This window comes from Dipodomys merriami, unplaced genomic scaffold (assembly GCF_024711535.1).
Source record: "Dipodomys merriami isolate MVZ:Mamm:240054 unplaced genomic scaffold, mDipMer1.0.p SCAF_118, whole genome shotgun sequence".
Taxonomy (NCBI): Eukaryota; Metazoa; Chordata; class Mammalia; order Rodentia; family Heteromyidae; genus Dipodomys; species Dipodomys merriami.
The window spans coordinates 312,501-325,241 of NW_027202471.1; positions in this window are offsets into that span (position 1 = coordinate 312,501).

Below are 12,741 nucleotides of genomic sequence, written 5' to 3' on the forward strand. Positions count from 1 at the left end.
CACACTCAAACAACCACCATCCACTGCCTGGCTGAATGGCTCCCCATCAGCATGTCTCTTCTTGTCTAGGGACCAGGACAAGAACGGACCATGTAGTCCCAGGGACAGACATGGCAGAGCCGGGCATCTGGACTCAGCCTGTCAGTGCGGTGCTCTGCCCACCCTCACAGGTAAGGCCTTGTTATCTGCATTTGCATGCTGTGGTGCTGTCTACTGCAGTGTCCATGGCCATAGTCCGGGGCTGAGCAGTGTCTGCAGCCATGGCAGAGCCCGCCAGGCCCAAGATCATCACATTCCAGTCTTGGCAGAGAAAAGCTGCTCACCTTCCACCCAGGCAGAAGGGAAGCAGACACAAAGGAACCCTGGGGTGCCTGGGTCATGGGAGGCCATAGGGGGAGGTCCTCTTAACCTCCTGAACCAGGAATACAACACCCCCCCAGACTAGCTGGGCATCAGTGGCTCACACCTGTAACTCCAGCTACTCAAGAGGCTGAGATCTCAGTATCATGGCCCAAAGCCAGCCTGAGCAGGAAAGTCCATGAGACTCCACGGAACCAGGAGGACAGAGGCTGAGCTCTGGTTTAGGGGTTCAAAACACATGTGCAGCCAGGTGCCAGTGGCTCATGCCTGTAAGCCTAGCTACTGAGGAGGCTGAGATCTGATTATCATGGTTCAAAGCCAGCCTGAGTAAGAAAGTCTGTGAGACTCTTATCTCCAATTTTCTGGTGAGAAAACCGGAAGTGATGCTGTGGATCAAGTAGTAAAGTGCTAACCATTTGTCGGTCATGGGTTAGAATTTCTGGGCCTAGGTTCTGTGCCTAAGCTCTTCTGCTCAAAGTTAGCCTCTACTACTTGAACTTCCCTTAATCAAATTGAAAATCCTCCCACCTTTTCTCCCAAGTACTGGGATTGCAGGCATGTATCACTGAACCTGACTGCTTTTTTTCTTCTTAGTGAACATACAATATTTGTACTTATGTGTGGGGTACTGTACATAAGCCAATACACACACGGGATGAGTAATTACCAAACTGTCATTAATCCACATCTCCATCTCCTTAATCCCCTCCATGTTGTGACCCTCCAAACTTTTCCCTCCACTCATTCTGAAAGAGGTGAGAAACTGTCATAGACAACAGATACCAAAATCGACTCCCAAGGATGGAATTGTCAGAAAGTTCTAGAAGAAGTCCATATCCAAGGTAGGAATCTTGAGAATGTTCTGGAAGAAGTCCACATTTACTGATTTGAAGATAAACTCAGGACTGTCAAAGCAGCCGTACCCATGAGTGAAAGAAACAAATTAGCCAGAGCCCATTCATAACCAGTCACGAATAACCTTGAACCCAGTTCCATCCAACAAAATCTGAGCCCCAAGCAGGCACGAGGAGGATGAGCATGAAACCCTGTCCTGTTTACTTGCAGAATACTGTGAGGGCCACAGCAGTGCATCACCAGGAACTCAGCAAATTAATTCCCTCATTTTCTAACACACACCTCCAAGTTGGCTTCCTAAATCACGGTGCTGTCCCCTTGCATTACCTCTGCTCAGATAATTCTATTTTATTTCTTGGATCAGCGCAGTCTAAACAAGTTTCATAAGTATTTAAGACAAGAATGGGGAAAGGGAAAACACTGCATAATGCATGAAAAGAGCCAGCTGGCCAAAGCAGAGCTGTCCCTGAAAACTAGCTCTGGAAGCTTCCGAGGCTTTAGTACCCACATTCTGCACATCACAAGAGGGAAGATGGGAGCCTGTCATCCTCTTTTTGATTTGTGTTCCATTTTATTGCTAGATTTTTTTAAGCCACTGCTTGAAATGCACTAAGTCCTTTCTGAATTCAGTCTTTATGGTCAGGAGGTTTTTGATTTTGTTTTTTAAGTAATTGGTAACTTGGCAATCTGTGGTTTCTTTAGAGAATGTGTGTAATTGTGTGACTGGCTGGTCACCTGCCCAAACCCCATGTCACCCTCATTTTGGTTTCAAGATAAACCTAAGTGGGAAACATGGGAAGCATTTGTTACTGCCCATACAGAGTTATACCCAGCTGGAATGGGAGCTCACACTTGTAATACCAGCTGCTTTGGGGGCTAGTGTAGGAGGATCACAGTTTGATGGAAGCCAAAATATCTCATGAGACCCCCCTATCTCAGTCAATAAGCCAGACATGGAGGCTCCTGTCTGTCATTCCAGCTACACAGAAAGTATAAACAGGAGGATCACAGTTCAGAAAGGAAAGAGCAAGGCCATGAAATACAGTTAAAAATAAGAAAGCAAACAGAACCAGGGTTTTGACTCAAGTGGCAGAGCACCTACATAGCACGCATGAGCCCCTGAGTTCAAACCCCAGGGCTCCCACAACAATTTAAATACACAGAATCACCAAGGCAGTGGGGCAGGAGGTGGAGTGAATTTTGAGGAGACATACACATCCTGCAGAGCGTGTTACCAGTGCACTTGCCAGGCTCCAGGCATTTCTACTCTCAGCAGAGTCCATGTGTGGCTCCTTCTAAAGAATCGCTACGGGGGAAGCACCCCCTCCTTCCCTGAACACCTGGCTGGTGAAACCAGCCCTCACCCTCACCTTCCAATCCAGTACTCACTTATCAGCTCACTCATGCAGTTCCCAAAACACCCTCAGACCATAAGAAAATGCAATTTCACTTGCAAAGCTGATTGCAAATTGTCTTCTGATTACAGATTGATTTTGTTTGTGACAAAATGTTTCCTTCTTGCTGCTGAAATAATCTTGGAGGGGCTCACCGTGGAACACCTCAGTTACTAACCCACTTTAGCTTTCCCTAATCCCTGTTTTCACCTTTTTTATTTATTTTAAACACCTATTTACAAAACGATTAATCGTCATTAATATTGTCTAAGTGCTAGTAAGCACCCCAAAGAAAACTACAGTCAGCCAGGCACAGAAGTGCAGCCCTATAATCACAGCGATGAAGAGGCTGAAACAGGAAGTCAGTAAGTTTGAGACCAGCCTGGGCTATGTACCAGGAAAAGAAAGAAGAAAAAGAAAAGCACAGTGGTTCACACTTACAATCTCAACTACTAAGGAGGCAGAGATCAAGGAGTGTGGTTTGAGGCCAAACCAGGGCAAAAACTTAAAATCACACTTCAACTGACAAGCTGAGCATGATGATGGATAGATATAATACCAGCTATGGAGGAAGCATAGATAGGAGGATCATGGCCTCTGAACTCTACACTGGGTGGAATGAAAATGGTCAAGCCAGGTGCCGGTGGCTCTCACCTGTAATCCTAGTTACTTAGGAGGCTGAGATCTGAGGATCTAGGTTCAAAGCCAGCCCAGGCAGGAAAGTCTGTGATACTCTTATCTCCAATAAACCACTAGAAAACCAAAAGTGGAGCTGTGGCTTAAGTGGTAGAGCACTTGCCTTGAGCTGAAGAGTGCAGGGACAGCACCCAAGCCCAGAGTTCAAGCCCCATGACCGATCAAAAAAAATGGTGAAACGTAAGTTCTTCACAGGGAGTTATCAGTGTGTATATTTGATATTTGATATTTTTCTTGTCTTTGTGATTATCCCTGAGATAAACACATTGAAGAAAGAATGGTATCTCCTGCTCACAACTTCAGAGGGCTCCATCCCTGGTTGCTCAGCACCAGGGTCCCAAACATCATGGAAGCTGGGGGGGGGGGAGGACATTATGTCTTGGTAGACAGGAAGTGAGGAGAAGCAGTAACAGGAAGTGGCCAGGCAAGATACAACTCCCAAGGAGACATTCCCAGCCACCCACTTCCTCCACCCAGACCCCATTATTTCCACCAGCTTCCAAGGGTCTAATCAAATCCTGAATCCATCCGTAATCAGATTCACTGATCACATCATGATCTGATGAATCCATCCACAATCATTACCCTGATGTTATTGTATCATTTCAAAATACATCATGGACATGGGCAGAAGTGAGCCTCCCCAGTCTACCCCAAGTCTCTCCATCCAGTCAAGTTGACCAATCAGGACTAGGACTTTTCAAGCCCTATCAATGGGAGAGGAGGAGGAGATGCGGAGGTGGTGATGAAGAGGATGGAGAAGAGGATTTACACAAAATGGTGTTCAGTAGACAGAAGTGGAGGAAAAGTCCTAGGGACAATTAAGAATCAGGAGACAAAACCTATAGATTCAGAGCCAAGTCAATGAAAGACTGGTGGGAAGTAAGGGGGCAGAGGGTCTGCAGTTCTGGAGTCCCAGGCACTGCAGTCCAGAGTGAAACTGCTCTAGGCCTGCCTGAGAAGGCAAGGAGAGGAGTTTAGTCTACACAGCTCTCCACCACACTGGAAAACATGAGTTTGAGCAGCTCAGGCAGCCAAAGCCATGTTCCACCCCACTTGAGATGGAGGACTGCCAGGGATCTATGGAGGACTCTTCCAAATACATCCCCCAAGACCAGCACAGAAGCTGCGGCAAAGCCAGGGCCCCCTGCTAAGCCTTTTCCATAAGAGCTATTGGTCCATTTGGCTGTCCTCAATGTAGTACTCGGTAGGTATCCATAGAACAATTGTCAGCCCAGCAGACATTTCCCATTTTAATAGTTCTCATGAGATGCTGTATTATTGAGCTTACAGCACTAAATAAAAAAACTCCTTTGTCAAGAGAACACGAAATGGCTTTTAATGGATACAGCCAAACACCTGCTAATAGTTATTGGAAGAAAAATAACCAGCTTGATTGAGGAGATTTGGAAGTGCATCGAAATGCTTTGGCTTGGAGATTTTCTGGCTTTTTTTTTTTTTTTTTTTTTTTTTTTTTTGGGTCCGGTTGTGGGGCCTGAACTCTGGGCCTGGGCGCTGTCCCTCAGCTCTTCAGCTCAAGGCTAGCGCTCTACCACTTGAGCCACAGCGCCACTCCGGCTTTTTTCTTTTTGCTTATGTGGTGCTGAGGAATCGAACCCAGGGCCTCAGGCATGCAAGGCAAGCGCTCTACCACTGAGCCATCTTCCCAGCCCCGATTTTCTGGCTTTTTGATGACACTGAATATTTCTTCCCCAGCCTACTATCCAACAGCTGACTCTCAATGAGAGGAGAAAGAGGAGCCATTAGCCCAAACTTTGCAAAGTGCAAGTGGCATGTTTTCTGTGCCTCATCTTCCATAGGTCTCCCCACCTCCCTGACAGCCCCAAATACATGATTCTATCCCCAATAAAAGCAGCTAGTCACTGCAGACATTAACTTCTCACTCAGACAAAATCTGTTAGTGGATGGTTCCAGGATAGGTATTTTCACTCTCTAGGTTTAGAGTTCTGAGTCACCATCTCTGCTGTCCTCTTGATTTGATCAACTGGTCCATTAGGACTGCAACCAGCCATCCCTGCTATCCCTTTATGTCATCTTCTTCACCTGGGAAGCATGAATATGGTCCAAAGGCTCCTGGGTTGAAAGCTTGCTGCCATCTGGAGACAAGAGAGAGGTGATTGGGTCATAGAGGTTCTGACTCCACCAGTGGGCTCATCCACCAATGACATCATAGCTGAATGAACTGTCAGGAGGTGGGGCCTTGATAAGTGATTGGATTGTGAGGGCTCTGGCTCTACCAATGGGTTCAGCAATCAAGGACATCACAGCTGGGTGGGATCTAGCTCCTCCTTGAAAGACAGGGATCAGGAGGCTCACAATTTGAAGCTAGCTCAGACACACACACTCCCACACAATTTCAATCAATAAGCAGGTTTTAGTGGCAGCTATGCATGTGGGAGTATCATACAAACAGGAGGTTCAAACCAGCTCTGGTAACATGAGACCCTATTTCAAAAGCAAACATCCTTAACCTAAGCAGTAAGAACTGGAACAGGGCTCAAGTAGAGCATCTGCCTAGCAGGCGAGGCCCTGAGTTTAAATCCTAGTACCACCAAAATATAATAATAACAATAATTTATGGTACCCTTGGAAAGTCTTGATCGATATATGTTCTTCCTGGACATCTCCCCTGGGCTCCTCACTGAGGATAGGGGACAGCTTGATTTCCTGAGAAGGGATTAAGAGTTGTGCAATCTCCCTGGTCTTATACTAAAAAAAGACACTGAGCAGATAAATTTTACTGCAATAAATCTCATCATTAACAAGTTGTGGCCATATATTTCCATGATAAATCTCATCATTATAAATTGTTTCTACTCCTTATGGAGCTGTTGAATCATAATTCAGAGCTGAGGCTACATGTGGGACATACATAGGGCAACAATGGTCCTAGCACCTATTTCCAAATGGAAGAAAACTGACAAGGACTCTGAAACTTTACAAATGCAAATAGACCCCCTGAAGCAGGAGAAGTGCTCAGACAAGGAAATCGTATCATTTTTAGTAAATAATAAAAGTGTCAAACTCAGAAATCAGAACAAAAAGTAGTTAGTACTTTTCCACCAACTCCATTAAGATGTCAAATCACAGCCAGTGCATCTGTGACTCACACCTGTAATTCCAGCTACTCAGGAAGCTGAAATATGAGGATCATGGTTTGAAGCTAGCCCAGGCAGGAAAGTCCATGAGACATTTATCTTTAATTAACCACCAAAAAGCTGAAAGTAGAACTGTGCCTCAAGTGGTAGAGCATCATCCTTGACCAAATGAAAAAAAAAATAAATAACTAAGGGGCAGCACCCAGGCCTTGAGTTCAAGCACCGGGATTGGAATGAAGAAGGAGGAGGAAGAAGATGAAGAGGAGAAAGAGCAGAAGATGGGAGGCGAGGAGGAGGAGCAGGAAGAGGAGGAAAGCTCCAGTGCCTGAGGGATCCTGTATAGTTCAGACCAGAGTCAGGCTCAGCTGACTCCCTGACATAAGAAGGACCTTTCAGACTTTTGTAAGTAGCCCAGACTGTCCTAGAACTCTTGATCTTCCTACCTCAGCCATGCAAGTGCTAGGATTTCCAGTGAGTGCTATCAAGCACAGCCCCGGCCCCTTCCCTCAGAATGGGTCACCATAAGCAATGAGACAGGCTGGGCCCATTCTAGCATCATCAGCAAGTAGTTCCGTGGAGCGCTGGCTCCCAGGAAGGAGAAAGGATTAAGTGTGAAGGTCATTGTAGACCCTGGATCTCCCAAGGTCACACAGTGCTTAAATCAGAGCCAGGGACCCCAAGCCACAGCACCAGAAGCCCCACATTCCATTGGGCCACTTGCTCATCTGAGCCAAATAAAGATGTGTAGCAAAGGGCAGAGAAGGGGGTCTGTTACAGTTAATAGATAACGACAGCTCTTCTGTATTTCTTCGGCCATCTTTGGAGACAGATGTTTGCTTTAGGTTCAACAGGAAGGATGAGGGTGGGAGGAGAGGAAGTGAGAAGAGGGGAAGCAGGGCCTGGTCACCAGTGCATTCAGAGCTGGCCAGCGGTGTCTTCAGAAGTGGACAGACATTTCGTGGTCTTAGGAGAGGTCAGGTGATGGTTCATGGTCTCAAAAGGGGTCAGATGACAAGCAGCTGCATCTCACTCTTCGGATGTGGGGAGCCAGGGCCCTGCTGGTCATTGTGAAGGATGATCCCTACCCACTGCCATGGCCACGGTGCTCCAGACTCTATACCCACTGTCACAACATGGCCACACTCTCCCAAGTCCCAACCCACTGCCATAGCCAAAGCACTTCTGATTCCCCAACAGGTGACCATCTTCTCTGATGGCTGTTTGCAGCCATGGGCTCTGACCACCAATTCCACCCCAGTCCCAGCCCCCCTGTGTGCCTCTGGTTCCCATCGCCAACCCCTGCACATGGAGTTTCTTCTGGGCAGAGCTCACCCCTTCTCCCTGGTCAGTGGCTCCGAGGACCCCATCCGGACACAATGGATGCGCTAAGCAGACACCGAAATGCATGCTCTGGTTTTCCACAGAGCTCATTTATCCTAATGGAGCTCTATTATTCATGTTTTAAAAGTGAATACTGTACTATGTATCTGCATTAGCTTGCTGTGAGCAGCGAGCACATGAAGGACAGGATCTCAGGGCATAGAAGGAGGAGGAGCAGAGGAAGAAGGAAGTCCACTGGTGGGGGAGGGAGAGGCTCAAAAAAGCGACATAGAAAACTCCTGGGTTTCATTACTCTAACCTCGGGGCCTCAAGGACCTTCTATCCTTACAGGAACTGCCAGTCTCAGCAAATTCTCCAGCTGCTGTTTCTTGAAAGTGCATTTTAATACCAAAAATGTCCCTTAGCAGGGGTAAGAACACAAAGGTCCCCACGGGCCTGTTCACTCACCTGCTGGCTTGGGGCTGGGTGGTGGTGGGGGTGCTCTTTCATCTCCGCTATTGCATTAAAGAAGGTAGAAAAGAAAAAGGTGGCAAAGAGGGGACCTCTGTTCTGTCTAACGGTGTGTGTGTATGATTGCTCCACCCATCACTCCAAGCAAAGCCTCATTATTTAGCAGGGATAAAACAAGAAGCTAGGTCAACCTAACAATAAGTCTATAATTTCTTGGCTAATGGTTTCACAGAGCAATTATGCCATTAGTCCAAGTGCCTCTGATTTCAAAGATTTCTCGCTGTCTATCCTCCACACTGGTAAAGGAGGCTCCAGAGGAGCATAAATGAGTGGCAGGAGACCATAGCATGAATGCCATCCCTACACACATACACACGGGCACAATATTCTGCAGAATCCCTATGGGAAGGAGACCAGCAGTGGCTCCAAGTGACAGCCTAGTAGGGGCCTCAGCCCCTGGGAATTTAAGGCCACAGGACAAAGAAGGTGCCATAGGTGCCCTGCCCCCAGCACAACTCTTCCATCATCCAGTAACTGGTCTTGGCTGTTCCCACAAACTGCAGCTCAAATACTTACACACACACACACACACACACACACACACACACACACACACACACACACACACACACACACACACACACACACATATATATATACATGTACATATACATATATGTATATGCATATATATATACATACATATGTATATATGTATACATGTACATATCTTGTAATTCTGCAATTCCAGCCACTAGGGAGGTAGCGTTAGGAATGTGGGTTTCCTGAGACATAGACAGACACTTACACTGCTCACTGCCCCCAGAGCTCGGGACAGGTGGCAGGATGGGAGGGATCAAAGCAGATGTTCACCCCCTGCATCATGAGCAGGGAGGTTGTTACACGAAGTACCAACTGTTGAATGTTGGGTGCTACAATCATAGTATCTACTTATGTGATGATCTCCCCTCATGCATCTATATAAGCAGTGTAAATAAGGCGGCACAGCCACACTACCTTGGCTACTAAGATGGGAGCCTATCACTACCAATCCACCCACCCACCCATTGATTGGTTTGGTCTAGCTGTCCTCTGGAAAACAGTGTTTTACACCCCAGATCCAAACCCCAAGAGCTCCACTCCAAATGAAGGGACACGGTGAGGGGCATGTAAAGGTCAATTCTTCCATGGTGGCCATGGGGTGAAAGACAGCTTGGGCACATCTCCAGCTATCTTTGGGGTACAGATATTTGCCTTAAGTTAAATAAGGAGACTTGGCTGGGAATGTGGCTTAGTGGTAGGGTGCTTGCCTAGCACGCATGAAGCCCTGGGTTTGATTCCTCAGTACAAACTACACAGAAAAATACAAAAACAGTATATATTTAAATGGGCTTGTCTGAAATGTTTTTGAGGGCCATACTGGGGTTGTACTTAGGGCCTCATGCCACACTCAAGCTCTCCTCACTCCAATTATCTTTGAGATGTGGTCTCAACCAATCAGCTGGCCTGTTATAGTCAGTGGTCCAGCCCATGCAGGCCGCCTCCCAAACTCCTGTAAACCTCCTTTAACCCTCCATGGACACTATCTGAGGGCTTCCTAAACAGGGGAAACTGATCCTTTCTCTCTCAGCTGCACATTTGAGTGATCAAGCTGAGCAAGACTGAATTTCCCACAGCCTCATGGAAGGCAGCCTGGGAGACTACTTCCTACCAGTGGCCTCAGGGGGATCCTGAAGCAGCCATGTCCTTTTGGCCACACCCCCACACAAACCCCTCTGAGAATGTCTCTTTCCCCTCCCTGTCAAAATCCACCTGGGGCTTGACAGGGATGCTGTCAGTGTGAGCTATAATCCCAGGCAGTCCTGGAATCTGAGCTAAATTGCCTGTGCCACTGTGATGATGGACTCATTCTGCAGGGAATTGGAAATCAATTCTTGTCATCACCCAAAAGAGTTCCTTTATCAAGCAGTTCCTGATAATGCAACCGACAAGGAGCTGAAGGGAGACATGGAAATAGGGGTAGGGGCGGGAGGAAATAAGCCTCCATGTGTGTGTGTACATGTGTGTGTGCATGAACTGTATGTGTGTTTGTGTCTGTGCACATGTGTATATAGATGTGTATATGCTCATATGTGCATGTGTGCATGCTTGTGTGTGGATGCATGTGTTTGCATGTGCTTGCATGTTGCATGTATGTTTGTGTATCCCAAAACACACCCTGATCCAATGCTATCCCAGGTGCTCCTCAGCCTCCCATCTGTAACATAACACCTGAGGTAATTGGCCTACATGATGAAGGGTTTCTTCTTGTTCTTGCTCACTTGGCCTTGTTGCTTTGGGTTGTGGAGGGGTAGAACACCGCGGTGGAGATCACCAGGTGGGGCAAAATTGCTTCACCTCGCTGGAGACATGCAGAGGAAGAGCAGGGCCAGGCTCCTAACAGCCCCTGCCCTGCCACGCTCCAACGACTTCACTTCCTCGTTGTGGACCACGCCCCCATTAGCCTTTCTTCTCTAGGCCACACCCCCATGACCTTACTTTCTTCTCTAGACCCCAATGCTCTTACTTCCTCCCTCTAGGCCATGCCCCAAATGCACGGTGTCTCTAGGTCACTTTCCCAATGCCATCACTTCCGCCTCTAGGCCGTGCCTCTTACAGGTTCCACTGCCTGCCCATGGTGTGGGGGTGCTGGCCAGGCTGTCAGCCCTGGGCCTTTTCAGGACTGGGATTCAGGCCTGGCCCAGCCTCCCCAAGTGACACCTGGCTGGTGTGGCACATGCCCAGCCCACTGCAGAGCTGGTGTCTGGAAGCTACCTGGGCTGCCCTGGCAAGAGTCCACGCTCCATGCCCCACTGCTGCTGGGAAGCGGGGCAGGGCCGAATGCCAACTGTCCGGGCCCATATCATCTCAACTACCGGCTGAGAACCCTGAAGCCCAAGGTGAAGGCATCAGCCAGGATCAGCCAGGCTAGGAGCTGCAGGGACAGTGCCCAGGCCCTGAGTTCAAGCCTCAGGACCCATTCTATCCCCTCCCCGCCCACAACTAATCTCCCCTAAGGTTCATTAGCTGCTGTACTTGGATAAGTAATTTGTCTCCATTGTGCATGTCATGCAATCCTGGTGGAGCTGTGCTCATAGTAGGTCTGCAAGGAACATCCATGACTCAATAAAGAAGAGACCAGGTTGCAAAAATAAAAATAGCAACACACACAGGGCCAGGGCCAGCCTTGGCTATTCTCCTCACACACACACACACACACACACACACACACACACACACACACACACACACACACACACACACACACACACACACACACACGGCTACCAGGCTGCAAAAATAAAAATAGCAACACACACAGGGCCAGGGCCAGCCTTGGCTATTCTCCTCACACACACACACACACACACACACACACACACACACACACACACACACACACACACACACACACACACACACACACACACACACACACACACACGGCTAAACTTCCCAGCCCCCTGAAGCAAAATCTGTAACCTAATAATGTCAGCAACAGAGGGGATGAATTTGATCCAGGAAAAATACCATCCCTGGCAACCCTGAAGAATATTAAGTTCTTAACAGCCCTCAGTTTAGAATTTTCTTGACAGGTGAGCTGGAAATAATTACACACCTGTTACTCAAAACTCAGCAGTAAAAAGGAATTTACATGAGTGTATATTACCTTCCCAGCAATATAAATAAGGATTTGAGGCCTGAATGACAACAGTGCAGGCTGAGATTTCCTAGTAAGCCGAGCGGCTGGGGCCCATCCCCCAGGCACCTGAGGACCTCAACTGAGGAGGGATCTAAAGGCCACTGTCACCAGCCCTGCTGGAAGGTTACAAGGCTCCACAGACAACCCTTGCAGAGGAGTGATGGCCCCTCAAAATCCAGCCTGAGCTTTGCAGAAAACAAAGCAGTCTTCCTGCCTCTCCTCCAGTCTCTCCTGGACAGAGATACTCCCATGGTTTTTTACAGCTCTAAGTTCACATTATCTACACTGCACTTACAGATGTCTGGGGACTGTCTCCTGTGGTTCAAGCTACCATGATGATAGGGTACTTGAGGTGGGGTGGTTTACAAGACATGGAAGTTTCTTTCTCTAGCATTCAAGGTCAAGGGCAAACTTGCTGCACCAGGACATGGCAGACGATGCCAGATCAGAGAGCAGGATGGAGGTGAACCTCAGCCTCAGGAGCCCTCCTGCCATACCTGACCCACTCTGTTCCATGGTAGCAGCATTTATCCACACCACAGACCCACTCTCCTCACTTGGGATTCAGTTTCCACTTTCAAACCTCAGCCATGACACCAACTGCCTCTGGTCATACTCATGGCAAGCATGGACCAACCAGTTTGGAATCCCAGACTGCCTTTGCAAGAGCTTCAGAGTCTGCAGAGGCATTTCCACTGGCCCTCCTTGGGTCTGTCTGTAGGAGACATTCCCATTGGTCCTCCTTGGGTCTGCAGGAGAAATGCCCATTGGCCCTCCATGGGTA